Here is an 18,576-nt window from a genome sequence, read left to right as displayed (position 1 = left end):
TATGCCCAATTGAATGCATATGTTATACCTCCTTGAGACAATTCCAATGAGAGTACACTTCACTCCCTCTTCCTCTTCTCCCCATTCTTGCCCTTGACTATAAAAACTTTTTCTTTACTCTTTTGTGTGAGATATTTAGCCCAATTCTATCTCTCCCTGTCCCTTTCTCCTAGTACATTCCTCTCTCTCTCCCATTAATTTTGGTTTTTTTTAAGATATCATCCCTTCATATTCTATTCACACCTCTACCCTCTATCTTGATATATGGTCCTTTTAACTGCCCTCTTAATTAGAAAATTTGTAGGAGTTATCCATATTATATTCCCACGTCAGAATATAAAGTTCAATCTTATTATGATCCTTATGATTTTCTTTTCCTGTTGGTCTTCCTATGCTTGAGTCTTGTATTTGAAAATCAAATTTTCTGTTCAATTTTTATCTTTTCATCAGGAAAGTTTGAAGCCCCCCCCTCACATTTCAATGAATGCCCATGTTTTCCTCTAAAAAAGTATGCTCAGTTATGTTGTGTACTTTATTAGCTGTTATAATCCAAGGTATTTTGCCTTCCAGAAGACAATATTCTAAGACTTCTGTCATGAATGTAGAAGCTGCTAAATCTTGTGTTATCCTGACTGTGGCTCCACAATGCCTGAACAGTTTCTTTCTGACTACTTACATTTTCTCCTTTGCCTGGAAGCTCTGGAATTTGACTTTAATATTCCTAGGAGTTTTCATTTTGGAATTTTTTTGCAGCAGATGATCAGTAGATTTTTTCTATTTTTATTTTGCCCTCTGATTGTACAATATTAGGTCAATTTTCCTTGAAAATTTCCTGAAAGATTTTTGTCTGGTCTTTTTTTTTGTCATAGCTTTCCAGTAGTTTAATAATTCTTAAGTACTGCCTCCGGGATCTATGATCCAAGTCCGTTGTTTTTCCATTGAGATATTTCATATTATCTTCTATTTTTTCATTCTTTTGTTTTGTTTAATTGCTTCTTGATTTCTCATGAAGTCATTAACTTCCATTTGCTCAATTTTAATTTTTAAGTAATTATTTTCTTCAGTTAGTTTTTGTATTTCCTTTTCCATATGATCAGTTCTGCTTTTTGAAGTATTCTTCTCCTCATTGACTTTTTTATATTTCTTTTACCTTTTGACCAGATCTGTTTTTTTAAGGTGTTATTTTCTTTGGGACTTTTTTTGTGCCTCCTTTACCAAATTGTTGTTGACTCACTTTTCATGATTTTCTTCTGTCATTCCCATTTTTCTTCCCAATTTTTCCTCTACCTCCCTTACTTTATTTTCAAAATTCTTTTTGAGTTCTTCCATGACTTGGGACCCTACACTCAAAGCAGACACAGATTTCTTTTCTTTTTTTTAGGTTTTTGCAAGGCAAATGGGGTTAAGTGGCTTGCCCAAGACCACACAGCTAGATAATTATTAAGTGTCTGAGACTGGATTTGAACTTAAGTACTCCTGATTCCAGGACCAGTGCTCTATCCACTGCACAACCTAGCCACCCCAGACACAGATTTCTAGTGCTAAATTCCTATATGATAAAAAAACCCTGTATTTAAAGACTTGAAAGGAAAAAATTAAATAAGTAAAAATGTATACATGAGATAGCATTAAGATCAGGAAATGAATTAATAAAATGCACAGAAATAGTGAATTAAAGGACTTGGAGCTATATTTCCTTTTTCATTATACAAGATGACTTCAAATATTTTTTAAATGTATCTATATCCTAAAGTGGTATATAACTTCACTAAAAAAATCACTGAAAAAACTCCAATGGTTTAGTTTATAAAATTAAATTAAAGCAGTTGAAAAACTAGCATGAAAATACATGTTAACAATATCAAATGGAATTATGAAAAAACCTCAAAAGTTACTTAAAGATAGAATTACCGTGCACTATTTTTCAAAATATAGTCTAAATTACCAACTATTTAAAACATCTGCTATAGTATAAAATAGATTAAAAAATAGAAATCAGTGAATAAGAATAGAAAATCCAGAAATATACATAAATATGAGACAATTTTGAGTCATGTAAAGATCATGAAATATTTTAGAAAAATAATTATTTTTGAAAGTTCAGAAAACTAGATAACACTATGACCAACAAAAGGGGAGGGTGACTAAACCTACATCTCATACCAGTAGTGTAATATAATTTAATCTGATAAATTGAACATGAAAAGCAATTTGTCCAAAATTATAATAAATCTAAATTCTTATTTAACAATTTATAAATATGGAACAAATTTATGAAATTGCTAGAGACAGGGAGCGCTTAAATGGTCCAATGGATAGAGCACTGGCCCTGGAGGGTCTGAGTTCAAATTCAACCTCAAACACTTAATAATTACTTAGCTGTTTGACCTTGGGCTAGTCACTTAATCCCATTACCTTGCAACCCCCACAAAAAAATAAATTGTTTGAGACAAAATAGATGCATCTGGTACAAAAAGTATGGGAACAACTTTTAAAATGAAATAAATTATAAATCAAGGATAGCAATAAGATATTTGTAAATACTTGCTCAATATCTGACATATAAAGTAGATGCTATGCAAATGTTAGTTAAATTTTTAATTGTTTCTATTTTTAGGGAAGCATTTGAAATGTTTTCAAGCTCTTTGATAATTAAACAAACAACTAATCTACTGTCTTCCCATTAAATTGGCAAAGTGAATATTCAATAGAACAACTCCCTGTTTTTGTTTGTTTTGGTAGATCTCTCTGCCAGTCCTTAATAATCATTACAAAACTGACCATAGGCTTCAACCCAGTGATCTCACTTTCTTAATCTTAAGAATGTTATCAAAAGAAAAAGAAGTACTATCTTTACAAAAATATATTTATTCATTCATAATAGTGAAAAATCAAACTATCCAGGACAATAATTTAAGAATGCCTTCAAATAATTGCATATGTGATTGATATAGATTATTATAATATTATTTCAATGATAAAAATAAAAGACATGAGGAGTGAAAGATTAAAAGATGGAAGAATTCAAAGAAGATGTCAATGAATATGACTATATCAAAAAGACAAAGTCAGACACAGAACAATGCCAGAGACATGTTATCATTTGCTACAAAGTATATTCCTTCCCTTTTAAAAAATATAACTAGTTCTGAAGATATGTTTTACTGGTTATTTTGTTTCTGTTTGTATTTTTGCTATTATTAATTGTGTCATATATGATATACACATATATAAACTGTGTCTATTTACCTATAGATATCAATCTATCTAAATATATGTAAATGAGTCAATGCTATAATTGCCTACTGTTTATAGGCTGTGTGGTTTGTGAACCTAAGCTTTTTTTAATCTTTAATATTTAAATTTTGTCTTTTTTTTAATTGTAATGTTAGCTACTCTAACTTTTTTGCACTTGTGAAGACTGAATATTGAATATAAGTACATTATACTTTAACAATAAAATTCTACAGACATATGACATATCTACTAACATATTCAATAAAATCATAAAAAGATATTTATTTGTGTTTTGATTATAGTCATCATTATCTAATGTTAGCAGTGAGAGATTTCTGCTTAAAGATAATCTGTCCCAATCACTTAATTTTACTGAAAAAGGAAGTTATAACAATGTCAGAACAGAGGAAGAGAGTTTAAATCTAATAATCAGAGATAATATGTTTTGGAAACCTCTAGCTTGACCTAAATGATATAGTTATGGAACTTTGCTTAACATTATAATTATAATTATAAAGATAGTTAGTATTTCTAGGAGTGTGTGTGTAAGTGTAGTCTTCCTTCCTCAAAAAAAAATAGGCTGATATCCAAAGAAGTGATCCAAGTATATTCTGAAACAGAAAAATGTAGTCAGCATTAATCTTTTTCTAGAGTAGCAAAATTTAGTAGTGTAATTAGTAATTAATATCTTTTTAACTAACTGCAACAACATAAACACATTACGTTAGACATTCCTTAATTTGGATCAAGATTTCATATCTCCAAACATCCCCCATTAAAATGAAAAAACCGGGTCTACTCAGCGTAGCAGCAGCCCTTTTTCCTTCTCCAGCGTGGTCAGCAACGACCTCCGACTCCCTAGTGACCATGTCCAAGGGACCCTCAGTTGGCATTGATCTAAGCACCACTTATTCCTGTGTGGGAGTTTTCCAACATAGGAAAGTGGAGATCATTGCCAATGACCAAGGAAACAGGATCACCCCAAGCTACGTTGCCTTCACTGACACAGAACGTTTAATTGGTGATGCCGCAAAGAATCAAGTCGCAATGAATCCCACCAACATGGTGTTTGATGCCAAACATCTGATTGGTCGAAGATTCGATTATGCAGTTGTACAGTCAGACTTGAAGCATTGGCCTTTCATTGTGGTGAATGATGCAGGCAGACCTAAGGTCCAAGTGGAGTACAAAGGGGAGACCAAAAGTTTCTACCCAGAAGAAGTATCTTCAATGGTCTTGACTAAGATGAAAGAAATTGCTGAAGCTTACCTTGGGAAGACTGTCACAAATGCTGTGGTCATAGTACCTGCCTATTTCAATGATTCCCAACGTCAGGCCACCAAAGATGCTGGAACCATCGCTGGTCTCAATGTGCTCCGTATCATCAATGAGCCAACTACTGCTGCTATTGCTTATGGCTTGGACAAAAAAGTTGGTGCCGAGAGAAATGTGTTGATCTTTGACCTTGGAGGTGGTACTTTTGATATCTCCATTCTTATCATTGAAGATGGCATCTGTGAGGTCAAGTCCACAGCTGGGGACACCCACTTGGGTGGAGAGGACTTTGACAACTGCATGGTCAACCATTTCATTGCTGAGTTCAAGCGAAAGCACAAGAAAGACATCAGTGAGAACAAAAGGGCTGTTCGCCGTCACCGCACCGCTTGTGAACCTGCAAAACGTACCCTTCTCTTCCAGTGCCCAGGCCAGTATTGAGATTGACTCCCTCTATGAAGGTATCGACTTCTACACATCAACCACCCAAGCCCATTTCGAGGAGCTGAATGCTGATCTTTTCCGTGACACCCTGCACCCTGTGGAAAAGGCATTAAGAGATGCTAAGCTGGAGCGGCTAGGTGGCGTAGTAGATAAAGCACCGGCCTTGGAGTCAGGAGTACCTGGGTTCAAATCCGGTCTCAGACACTTAATAATTACCTAGCTGTGTAGCCTTGGGCAAGCCACTTAACCCTGTTTGCCTTGCAAAAAAAAAAAAAAACCTTAAAAAAAAGAGATGCTAAGCTAGATAAATCACAGGTTCATGACTTCGTCCTGGTGGGTGGTTTTACTCTCCGGAAATCCAGAAGCTTCTGCAAGACTTCTTCAACGGCAAGGAACTCAACAAGGGTATCAATCCTGATGAAGCGGTTGCCTATGATGCAGCTGTCCAGGCTGCCATTCTGTCAGGAGATAAGTCTGAGTATGTGCAGGACATGTTGTTTTTGGATGTCACTCCTCTTTCCCTTGGAATTGAAACTGCTGGTGGTGTGATGACAGTTCTGATCAAATGTAATATCATCATTCCCACCAAGCAGACAACAGCCCTTTACCACCTATTTGGACAACCAGCCTGGTGTGCTTATTCAGGTTTATGAAGGTGAAAGAGCCATGACAAAGGATAACAACCTGCTTGGCAAGTTTGAGCTCACAGGAATCCCTCCAGCGCACAGGGGTGTTTCTCAAATTGAAGTGACATTCGACATTGATGCAAATGGCATTCTCAGTGTTTCTGCTGTGGATAAAAGCATAGGCAAGGAGAACAAGATCACCATCACCAATGACAAAGGTCGTCTGAACAAAGAAGACATTGAGTGTATGGTCCAGGAAGCTGATAAAAACAAGGCTGAGGATGAGAAGCAGAGAGACCATGTGTCTTCCAAAAATTCCCTTGAATCTTATGCTTTCAACATGAAGGCTACCATAGAGGATGAAAAAATGCAAGGGAAAATTGGTGATGAAGACAAGCAGAAGATCCTTGGCAAATGCAATGAAATAATCAACTGGCTGGATAAGAACCAGATTGCTGAGAAGGAAGAATTTGAGCATCAGCAAAAAGAATTGGAAAAGGTCTGCAACCCCATTATTACTAAGCTGTACCAGAGTGCATGGGGAATGCCAGGAGGCATGCCAGGAGGAATGCCTGGTAGGTTCCCAGGGGGTGAAGCAGCCCCATCTGGAGGTGCTTCTTCTGGACCCACCATTGAAGAAGTTGATTAAACAAAGCAGAAGAAAGAACATTCCACACACTTTCCAAAAATTGAAGGACTCAAATTTTAGCTAAGGCAGTAACCAGTTTAAAAGTAACATTTAAACTACTGTATAAATCTGGGCATTCTGAATAGTTGAATGTGTGCAGAGGGAGAAGTGAACAACAATGCACTTTATCAGTACTGTAAAAAAAAAGTGGAAATGCAATTCTTGTCCTGGAAAATAAAGTATTTAAAATTGACACCTATAAAAAAATAAACATAAAATGAGAAAACGTCCAAAATAATAATACTTCAAACCATTATCACCAACCATTAATACTTTAGCATTATTCATTAAACTAGCCAGCTATCCAGCAAAGAGAAGAGGCCACAAGGCAAGTAAATTTCCATTAGAATCAAAAAAGGAAATCATATTAAGATGACATCACTAAGAGTGAGTAAGTTATATCACAAAAGAGCCAGCATTAGAGTACTGGGCACTTAGAAGTGAGAGCATTGGTTAGTTTACAAGACACTTTTGAATGCTTCCCACCCTTCCTTGCTTAAGTCTTTGAGCTAATATCTTGGAGAAGAAATGGTGGGTAAGGATGAAAAAAGACTGAAGAAAATGTAGGTAATGGAATTAAAAACCTTCAAAGGAAGAATCATTGAGCCATTCCCTTTTGCTGTGCCCCACTGAAACACTGAATGTAAAATATATAGGAGTACAGGAAGCTTAAAATGCTTTTTGATCAATTTTATTTGCTTAAATACCATTTTCTATAACCTCAGTTTCATGATGCAGCAATTCTCATGTAAATTATTTACAATAAAAGCCTTGAGACCAGACCATGTGGTATGGAAGTAAAACTCCCATCTAGAAATTATAGATGTTCCTCCTAACAAAGGATAGAATAAAAGTTTGATTGTGTGTTCTCAAGTCCATAGTATAATGAAAGGATGTCTTAAGTGCCCACGGAAGCACAATTTGTGGTTAGATATAATTTTGACATTTCTGAAAATATTAATTGTGCAGTACTGATTATGCTATTTTATGTAAAATATGAGAATATTTTTCAGATCTTGAATAATAGCAGCTTCACTTTTGTTTACCTCTGAACAAAAATTGAGTATGTTTTGAATTAAGGAAATTTTCTTTGATATTGTTTAATCATTAAAAACACCTTTTGATGTCACAAATTTATTACTAGGCACCAAAACTATCCTTGTCCATGTTAGACACATTCTTAAATTTCCTACTTATTTTCCTGGGGAGGAAATTTCAGAAGGTATATGTACAGGGAATCTTGGTATTGGAAAAATTGTAATTTTTATTCTAAAGTCCATACAGAAAAAGGTTTTAAAAATTTTATTTAGCTTCAAGTTTTAGAAAAAAGAACATGTTATTTCATTTGGTCTTGTAGAACATTTCTACCTGCTATGATTTCAAATGTGCTACTTTTATTAAAACTTTACATTAGAAAAAAATACTGCCTATGGTTATTTCATTGTTGTTTTGTTGTTTTTCTTGTCCAACTCTTCATTGGGTTTTCTCAGCAAAGATATTGGAATGGTTGGCTATTACCTTCTCCAGCTCATTTTACAGATGAGTAACTGAGATAAATTGAGTTAAGTGACTTGTCCAGGGTCACATAACTACTATCTGTCTGAGGCTAGATTTGAAGTCAGGAAGTGAATGTTCCTGAATTGTTTTTAAGTGGAAGTGACTTTGGTAAATAGCACAAACTCATATAAATTAAGTGGCACTCTTTAATCTATATTTTGAGTTGAAGTCGATTGGATATGAAGTTTGAAGTCTAATATTCTGTTTTAACACCCATAGATATAAGTAAAAAATATTATTAAAGGGTCATGTAGTAGACTTCAAAGACTGATGGAAAATGTTGGTCCAGGGAAATTCAGTGATTTGACTGCTGTCAAAATAGAAAATATCAGTCTAGATTTGAATCTAAGTCTTAAACTCCAGAGACAATCCTTTCCATTGTGCTATAGTGGTAAAACTATTTTTCTCTTTAAAATTATGCATTAAATAAGATTATTATTCATTTTCTTATCTTTCAATATGGGGATAATTGTGGTTAGTTTGTGTAAGAAAGATATAGGGATTTTAATGGATTGTAAACTCAATCTGAATTTTAGTTGTATGATTTTGTTGCCAAGAAAAATAATTAATACATTAAGAGAAACATAGCTTACAAGGATGTGGGACTGCTAGTCCCTCTGTACTCTGTCTTCACCAGATCAAAAACTGAGTAATGTGTTTCATTCTGGTTTTATAATAAGGGCATTTATAAGTTCAATAGCAATTAAAAAGACAACCTATGTGGAAAAGCTTGTGCTCTTGCCATGGGTGGATCATGAAACCAGTAAATATATTTAACTGGAGAAGACAACACTCAAGGGGACTTTGATTGATATCTTAAAGTGTTTGAAGGATCATTATATGAAAGGCAATTTAGAAGTTTTCTTATTTTTACTTCAGAAAGCAAAAAAAGGAGCAATGGGTAGAAATTTTAAAAAGACAAATACTTGATTTCTTTTAATAGTGCAAGTCCACTAAATCTGGATTGTCAATTGCAAGAGATATATATGAGTTCTCTGCAGTATGAGTTCATAGAGGCCAATTGGCCAATTGTGCTCTATGTTTAGTAGATTCCATTTGGAGATAGATAGGACTAGATATTACTGAGATGTCCCTTTCAGTTCTGAAGTTCTATAATTCTCTGTGGTTAATTCTTTGAGAGTTCTGTGATATCATTAATGTTTCTACTCTCTCAACCTAAACCTAACCCATATTCATCCTGTATGATTCTTATCCATGTACGTTCATAAATATTCTACAGAATATTCACCAAATGTGATGGTGGCTTTTCTATAGATTTTTGCTACACCATGAAAATTAGTGTAATGCTCTGGTTCCTATTATCATTGACTTCCCCATACAACTGACCTCCCTCATTTTTCCATCATTCACATTCTTAATGAAGTCCTAAATGCCACATCTAGTATGCAAATTATCCTTGATAATATATCCCAACTTACAGCAGCTATGCATTACTTACTAAATAAATCAATAAAAAGTTTTCCAATACAAAGATTAACTATGTATTGCTATTAGCTCTGAGCTCCTTTATATACCTGTGTAGACAGAGAAGTCTTGGATTTAATAATTACTGCCATCTTTCCAGGCTTGGAATAGTTTTTCTGTCTACTTCTGTAAATTTTTATGAATAATATTTATAGGGCTGTAGGTAAGAAGATCTGAGTTAGAAGATAAAGTTCTTCTTCTTAATATAAGATGATGGCCTCATAGCCTTTAATTTCCTCAAGAAGATAGATGATAAAAGATAGATAGATAGATAGATAGATTAGATAAATACATACATACCTACATATTATTTATACTAGTTGCATTATTTTTATACTTATGGTACTTATTAATATGCCATTATATATTTGGTTCATTTTTCTTTGTGTATTTTTGATATTTAGAGCAGCTAGGTGGTATAATGGATGGAGTATCAGGCCTGAAGCCAGGCTTGGGCAACATACAAACGATCAGAGACTTCATCTTTTGATGAACATCTCATTTACTTAATACTTAGGCCTTTTTTTTGAAGTTAGTAATGACTTGAGTTTTGTCAGAATCTTATGAATGCTGCTTCATTTTATTTTCATTTTCTTGCTATTTCTCTTTAATTTAAAACTATTTAGAGTAGTTTCTGAGTGAGACATAAATCAAGACACAATCTGTGAATGATGGATGTTTTTGTGGAATACAGAGACTGATTGCACCCAATCTTCTAAACTTGGCAAGGAGTTATAGTTATTGTTTTAAACTGTGATGCAGTACATCAGAGATGGAAGCTATCTTAAAGAACAATTAAAACATCTTTTTCAGTTTGAAGTGGAAGAAAACTAAATATAGGGAAAACAGAGAATGAGACAGACTAGAAGCTAATCTAGGATTAAAATTCTAATGTCTTGATTCTGAAACCAGACATCTTTCTATATACTGTATAAATGCTGCATAAAAAAATAATTAAAGTTCATTTTTACTACTGCCATAAAGAGTTATCTAACTGTGAACATTTAGATCTCTCCCTCTCCCTCTCCCTCTCCCTCTCCCTCTCCCTCTCTCTCTCTCTCTCTCTCTCTCTCTCTCTCTCTCTCTCTCTCTCTCTCTCTCTCTCTCTCTCAATTTTCTTGTCCTATATCTTAACTAATAATATGAAAACATAATGCCATTTTTCTGGCCAGAATAAAATGAAATGAAAAGTTATATTTTTATTGCTATCTACTACAATACAATTGACATGGAAAGCCATCCTTGACTTTTTCCTGATGTTATGGATATGGATCAACACTGAGCTTCTTCATTTAGACAGAGATTAAATGAATTTTGTTGCTAGTTTCATAAGTGCATTCTAGTGCATTGAATATTCAAAGGTTATGTGAAAGTTGACTGTTCCTAGGAATATTATTAAACTATATGTGGGGAAGTTTCAATTTTCTTTGGGGTTCAGCAATTGATTTGATGCTTCTGCATTGTAATAAGATCTGGCCATTTAGAAACTTAAAGCAATTAGGTTTGATTTTCTAATTAATCTGATAACTAATAAAAGGACCCTAGGGATCATGTAGTTTAACTCTCTTCTTTCTTCAATGAAGAAACTGAGATCCAGAGAGAAGAGGTAAGTTGCTGTTGTTGTTGTTGTTTTCAGTCTTGTTCAATTCTTCTTTACCTTATTGGCAAAGTTGCAGGAATTATTTGCCATTTTCTTCTACAGCTCATTTTACAATTGAGGAAACTGAGGCAAACATGGTTGAATGATTTCTCAGAGTCATACAACTGATAAGTATCTGAGGTCAGATTCATTGCCATCCAGTTCTAATTGCCAGACTATTTTTCCTGACAATTAGGTCTTTCTTTAGTTTCTATTCATTGCTTTTAGCTCTGGCATCTGAAGCCAACTAGAGCAGAATAAATACTTCTTTCGCATGATTTCCCTCTAAATATATGAAGACTGTGCTCATTACCCCAATTTTCTCTTCCTCATGTTTAATATTCCCAGTGCTTCATCAGAAGTATTTGCTAGCTTATGTTCACATGCTCCAATATACTCACAAGCATAAACAAACATGAACATGTAGGCATATGTACACACCACTCTTACATTGAAATCAAAGAGGCATTTCAAGCATTATGATTAGAAAGCAATGTTAGTAATATTAAAAAATGTTTCAGCTATTTTGCTTTTGAAAGTAGAAACTAGAGGTATAGAACATTGAAAATGTTCATTTTGTTTAACTACTTTTTCTTTTGAGGAGAGGATTATGGGATATGGAGGACTGGGAGGAGATATTTCTGAAATGATTGATGCAAAAAAGAAAACATCAATAACGATTTATTTTTTTAAAACTGCTCTACTTTTAGCTATAGTCTATGGAATCTCTTTCTTCTCTTTGTATATTTATATCCCCATATGTATAGATATCTACAAAGTTTTAGTATAGCTATCCCTAGTCCTAGTGAATTGAATTGTAAAAACAGAAGTGCTAAATCTTGAGTTAAAGTGCCATGTTGTTCATAAAAGTTTTTTTAAAAAGTTGTAATTAGCACTGACAAAAAATTTTAAAACCACTAAAATATTGGCAATTGGCTTCAAAAAATGTCCTGAGTATTAAGTAGCAAGTGGTCCTATTACTTCTTGGCAAATAGAGGGAGAAGAAATGGAAGCAGTTTCAGATTTTATATTCTTGGGCTCAAAGATCACTGTATATGGTGACTGCAGCCATGAAATTAACAAAAAACAACACTTGCTGCTGGGAGCAAAACTATGGCAAATCTGGCCAACATACTAAACAACAGAGATATCATCTTGCCAACAAAGGTCCATCTATTCACAGTTTTGATTTTTGCAATAACAATATATGACTGTGAAAGTTAGATTATAAGGAAAGCTGAATGCCACAGAATTAATGTTTTTGAATTGTGATGTTAAAGAAGACTTTTGGGAGAATCCCTTGGATTTCAAGATCAAATCAGTCAATACTTAAAAAAAGAAATTTACGTGATTATTTTATATTTAAAAGGAAAAGCAAGTTGTAAATTATAGATTTGTATTCTCATGTTAAATCATCTTTGTATTATATTATGCTATAGATGCATTTGATTTATTCCATAAATTGGAAATTAAATATATAAAATTTTTTTCAAAATTCAGATATTCACTGTAAGGTCAAATACTGAAACTTTTTACCACATAATGAGAAGACATGCTCATTAGAAAAGCCCCTGATACTAGGGAATATTAAAGGCAAAAGGAAAAGGTGATCGCAGAGGATGAGATGGACAGGTAGTGTCATTAAAGCAATGAACATGAGCTTAGACAGACTGAGAGAAGGTGGAAGATAGAAAAACCTGGCATATTAGTCACAAATAGCTAGACACAACTGAATGACAACAATAAATTGTCATTACTCTGTGATGGAGACAGAAGGATTCAATATAATTACATGTTATCAGAGCAATAAAAAGAGAACATTGAGTTCAGTGTCATGGAAGTCCAGGAAGAAGTGTCAAACAGAAGGTGACTGCTAATATTAAATACTATCAAGATTTTTTTTTCAATTCAATAGAAGAAAAAATAAATTTCATTGTTATAATCATATTTAAACCATGTCCAAAAAGCCAAGGACTTCCACAGCATTGAAACCATCACCAAGAGCCCTGTTTTCTATGAAAATCGGACCCTGGGATGAGAATGGTTCTGGAAAAGGCAGTGGGAGTGGAAAGGATGTTTTTGGATAACATTCTCCTCTTTATGATAAACATATTGTGCAAGTCACATCATCAGTCATTTGTTGTTATGGTCTTCTTTGATATGAAGGACAACAAAACAACAGTCATACAATAATAATAGCATATTTACATATTTCTTTACAATTTGCAAAGTTCTTTCTTTACAATATCTCCATGAGTTTATAATGCCTTTTATGAATGAGGGAACCAAGACTGCGAGTTTGTTACTTGCTTAAGATTATAATATTAAGAGTCAGAATCAAGAATTTTACCTAGATATTATAATATTTAGTCTATATATGTGCCCTTGCATTATCAAGAATGTCTGTTGCTTTGTAGAGACATTTTTCACAGCCAGAAATCTCAGACAGATTTGGGGGCTAATTAGATTAGAAAGAAAGGGGAAAATCAGTTGAAAGTGAGATCAAAGATCTACTAGTTGCTTTCTTTTGTCATAGTTTTTTCACTTATTTTAGGTCACTGTAAAAAAAAGAGACCATTTTGGTTTATTTAGGGGGATACTTGGAAAGTTTTGGAAAAGTTATTATTAAGTTGGAAGTTCTAGGTTTAAAGCTCATTGAGAATATTATCTCCTCAGAATAAATTAACAAAATTAGAAGTCTATGTAATTAATCATTTTATATGTAGGAGTTGCAACTGTAGGAAAATATGCATATACATGTGCAAAAATATGTGTATATATACATGTAAATATGAACACATCTAGCTTTATTATTTATTAATCATTTATCACTCATCTTTCATTTATTTACTTTCTATATTCATATTTATATCTGTATCATAGCTGTTTTTATCTATGTAGACTAGTCTAGATCTGTGATTTCATTGGTAGAAGGAAAGTCACAGATGAAGGAAGTTACTATTACACTAGAGCAAATCTGCATTTTATCTATAATATGGTCAGACACATTTTACATATAACGTGTACACAGAGTACACCCATACACATTCACACATGCCTGTGTCATCCTTGGCAAATCATTTAACTTTCAGTCCTCTAGACCACTCTTGAGTCTCTAAGTTATTGAGAAAATACCAACCATCATTGCAAAAGGGATTTTCTTCATTATACTAAAGAATTCATAAGTCCCCATCTTTATATAGTGGATGCATACATACCATGTATCTAGGTCTATATAGGTAAGTGTGCATATTTATTCATATAGATGTAAGTTCCATATAGCTATCATAAAATGGCTTACTTTATGGGTTTCTATTTTTTAAGTTATTCTATCTGACCATAAATTAAAATTTGTCAAAAGGTAAGCTTAGCTATCTAAAAAAGATTCCTATATTGTTGAATCATCCAACAGGATAGAAAGACATTCCTAATAATTTCTATATATCTATTTAGATAGCTTATCTGTCTGTCTCTAGATATCTATCTAACATCTGTCTGTCTGTCTGTCTGTCTATCTATCTATCTACCTATCTATCTACCTATATTGCTGGAAAACCAAGTGATTAGGAAGTTAGTAGGTAGCCAAGCACATCTGTCTAGATAGATCCACTTTCTTTCTTAGATAAAATAACCTTAAAGACCAAGTTCAATCCTCTCATTTTACAAAGAAAGACCATCCTAGAGACACTCAGTGACCTGTTCAAGTAGCTGGTTTCCAAGTTAGTATTTACCTAGTTCCTCTGAGGTCAAAGCCAATATTCTTTCTAGAGTATTACTACATCCTTTGAGGAGATGGAATGTTATTTGAAGATGTAGGAAAAGCCTAACTCCACAAAATTATCTTACCCCACTCTCCTGTAGGGTATATTAATTTCAGAAATATATTTCATTGAGTTAATGCATGGTTTCCCCAGTAAAGATATCTGTATTTCCTAATGGATAGTATTAAACTCATTAGCATTCCTTAGCACCTCAAAAAACTAAATTTATAATGCTTCTTTTACATATGACCCCTAAGTGAAAGTCAATGGAATATGGGTTGTTTATGCCCCCCCTTTTAGACTATCATCCATTATTCCCTATGTTGATTAATAGATACAAAAGTAGTCTGTGCAGAGTTATAGAGGACACAGGAAACAAATGTCAACTGACATCAAGCACCTCACAAGATTTCTTTTATCCTTTCTGTTGACTTTCAAACACTTCTGTAGTCAGAGAATTAAAGAGTTACAAGGTACCTTAAAATGATCCAGTCCAATCCTTTCAACATCATTTTGTAAGTGAAAAATTCAAGGCCAAAACCAGGAAATGTTCCAAGATTATATATGTAGTTAATGATGGAGCTAGAGCCAGATCTCAAGCTTCCTGACTTCCTGGTCCAATGCTTTTTTGTACTCCAAAGTCAAGCACCTCTTTAACAAGGTTTTTCTTCTAGAGAAAAGATAGGGAACTTTAAAAAAATTCATATTATGGTCATTGTCTCAAAGAATGAAAAAATCAATTTTATTTCTTAAATGATACTGATAATTTTTGTGTGTCAGGTATCTGAAATCAGATTTTAGCTAGGTCCTCCTGCCTTAAGGACTGGTGTTCTATCCACTATACCACCTAGTTGCTTACATCAATCAAAAGTAAGAAAGCATAGGATTCAAAAGTTGATGTTACATGGCCACATTAGTGCAAATTATTTTAGTGCAAACTATTATTTATTTTATCTTCAATATATTGTCACCAACACAATGTCACAATGTCACAACACCAACACAATCCATTAAAGATGGTATTTTAAAAAATAATAGAAGTGCTACTATTTATATTTTAATACTTAGTGCAGGTTGGATAAAATTAAGAATTGAGAACAGTGATCTTGAGGCTTCATGTTCCCTCTAGGGAATAGATCCTTGAATAACCATTAGAAGCATTACTTGAACAGTGCAAATTGTTAATGAGGATAAAGTTGGAAGTCAATGTTGAAGGATGAAGAAAATGTTCTTAGTCTTTGACATAGAGATCCCACTTCTATGTTTCTATCCCAAGGATATCAATGATGAAATAAATGCTTATAGAATGTATGGATTTATAGTGATAAAAATGAATATGTATGTTTATAGAAGTACTTTTTGTAATAGTAAATACCAGAAACAAATAGATATTTATCTATTGGAGAATGGCTAAACAAATTGTAGTAGCAAATGGGATATAATGGGTCATTATTTTATTATTAAAAAGCAAGGAATATGAAGAATATGGATAAGCACAAAATATATTATAGTATAAAAAGTGAGACAAAATCAGGAAATATTTATACATTTCAAGAAATTGTTTAAATTCATATCTTTATACATATATATTTTTCAGTTGTCTGTTATCAGTCTTCATTCTTCCTAACCTCTCTAAAACTTTTGACAATATTGATCATGTTCTCCTCCTTGATACTCTCTTATCTTTAGGTTTTTGGAATACCAATCTCTCCTGGTCTTCCCCCTACCAAAATATCATTCTTTCCCTATCTCCTTTGCTGGAATTCATCTAAATCACACACTCTAACTATTGGTTATCTCACAGGATTCTTTCCTCAACCCTCTTTTCTTCTTCCTCCACATAGAACTTCATATGGTAATCTCATCAATCTATGTATTTATTATATTTATGCTGATGATTATCAAATCTACCCATCCTGCTTTAACCTTTCTGCTGTTATCTAGTCTCATAAATTTCGTTTCAGACATCTCAAACTGAATTTTCAATAGAAATCTTAAATTGAAATATATAAAACCAACATTATCATCATTTCCCCTGTTTTCACCTTCCCTCTTACTCTTTTTTTTTTAGGTTTTTGCACGGCAATGGGGTTAAGTGGCTTGCCAAAGGCCACACAGCTAGATAATTATGAAGTGTCTGAGACCAGATTTTAATTCAAGTACTCCCGACTCCAGGGCCGGTGCTCTATCCACTGTGCCACCTAGCCGCCCCCTTCCCTCTTACTCTAAAAGACATCACCATTGTCTCAGCCCCTAAGACTCATAGTCTAGAAGTCATTCTGAACTTTTCATTCTCAACAACCAACTTCCCCAAATCCATTTTGTGGACAAGGTCTATCAATTTCACCTTTGCAATAGCAGCATCTTTCGAATGCACTCCCTACTCTCCTCTGTCACTGTCCCCCCACTCATCATCACACACATGAATTATTGCAAAAGCCTTCTAATTTCTCTGCCTATATAAAACCTGTGCTTACTCTGGCCATCCTTCATCCTTCACATCAACTCCTTAATCAGTAAACTCCAGTGGATATATATCACCTCCTGTGATGTATCCAGTGCACAATCCTCAGTTTAGCACTAAAAGCCTGCTAAAACCCATCCTCCTCCTCCTACTTTTCCAGTTTCTTGTGCCTTAATACATAATAGGTATTCTCCAATCCAGTGACACTAGCCTTCTGATTATTCCAAGAATAAACACTTTATCTCTTATTGGGTATTCTCTCTGGGTATTCTTCATTATAGAAATGTTCTCTTTTCTCATCTCTGCCTCCTGGTTTCAGTGTCTTTCATTACATTCTAACTACAGGAAGTCTTTCTCAAACTTTCTTAATTCTAATATCCTCTTTCTCTTATTTCCTATTTTTTCCTATAGCTTATTTTCTTGTCTCCTCCATTAGATTGAGAACTCCTTGAGGGCAGACTATAATTTCCCTTTTTTTTTTGTATATCTAACATCACAGTGATTGTCATATGCAGGTACTTAAAATGAGTTTAATTACTTGACTGACATTTTATTCTGGGAGTTTACATATCACAGCATGCAGAGTGCCTATATTTCTCTGCTTCTACAAGCAGAGTACTTTCCTGGAAACTTTCTAGCAATTTAAAAAAAGTTTATGCTTTTTTTTCTTTCTACCTTACCTCTGCAGAAAGTGGGAGTGAAATCTTGACTTCTTCTGTTACCTCATGTTAAGAGTAGCTTTTATGTAGCAAAGGTAACAAAGACATAATTTTATGATCCTGCTGAATTACTTATGATGTCAGTCAGTCTGAGTATCCAAGACTTTGGTAATCAAGTATGGGCATTGTTGCGAAGAAATTTTTGAAGTTTTAGACTTTGAATTATTGATAGGTTATTTTTATTTCTTTGAGAACAAAATGAGAAAATAGCATTCAATTCATTTAACAAGCATTTATTTACTGATAGTATATCAAGTTCTGGTTTTTTTGTCATTTTCAGTTGTGTCCAATTCTTTATGATCCCATTTTGGGTTTTTCTTGGCAAAGCTACTGTAGTGGTTTGTTTTCTCCAGCTCATTTTACAGATGAGGAAACTGAGACAATTTCCAAAAGTCGCTTTTCCAGAGTCATCCAGCTAGTAAGTGTCTGATGAAAGATTTGAACTCAGAAAGATGAGTCTTTCTAACTCTAGGCCCACTACTCTAACCATCATGGCATCTAGCTGCCTCTATTATCTATATTAACCGTAGATAATACCAGCTAAATGCAACACTCATCTACTGCTATTTTGGCATTACTAGAAGGAAAGAATTTCATAAATTAAAGTATTTTTTCAAAAATACTTAAAAGAAAAATACTACAAAAGCTTATTTTAAAACTTTTAAGTTATAGTGACTACAT

The 18,576-nt window shown here is 33.6% G+C and overlaps 1 protein-coding gene and 1 pseudogene across 4 annotated transcripts in view; both read left to right on the top strand.

Moving 5' to 3' along the window:
* PIEZO2 (piezo type mechanosensitive ion channel component 2) overlaps nucleotides 1–18,576 on the top strand; it is a 532,098-nt gene that overhangs the window by 213,232 nt on the left and 300,290 nt on the right. The gene's annotated exons all lie outside the window — the stretch shown is intronic.
* Nucleotides 1,209–16,797, top strand: LOC141498139 (heat shock cognate 71 kDa protein-like; annotated as a pseudogene).

The sequence above is a fragment of the Macrotis lagotis genome, chromosome X, assembly GCF_037893015.1.
Source record: "Macrotis lagotis isolate mMagLag1 chromosome X, bilby.v1.9.chrom.fasta, whole genome shotgun sequence".
Lineage (NCBI taxonomy): Eukaryota > Metazoa > Chordata > Mammalia > Peramelemorphia > Peramelidae > Macrotis > Macrotis lagotis.
Note: the sequence above shows the minus strand (reverse complement) of the source record. Positions and strands in the feature narration are given on the sequence as shown.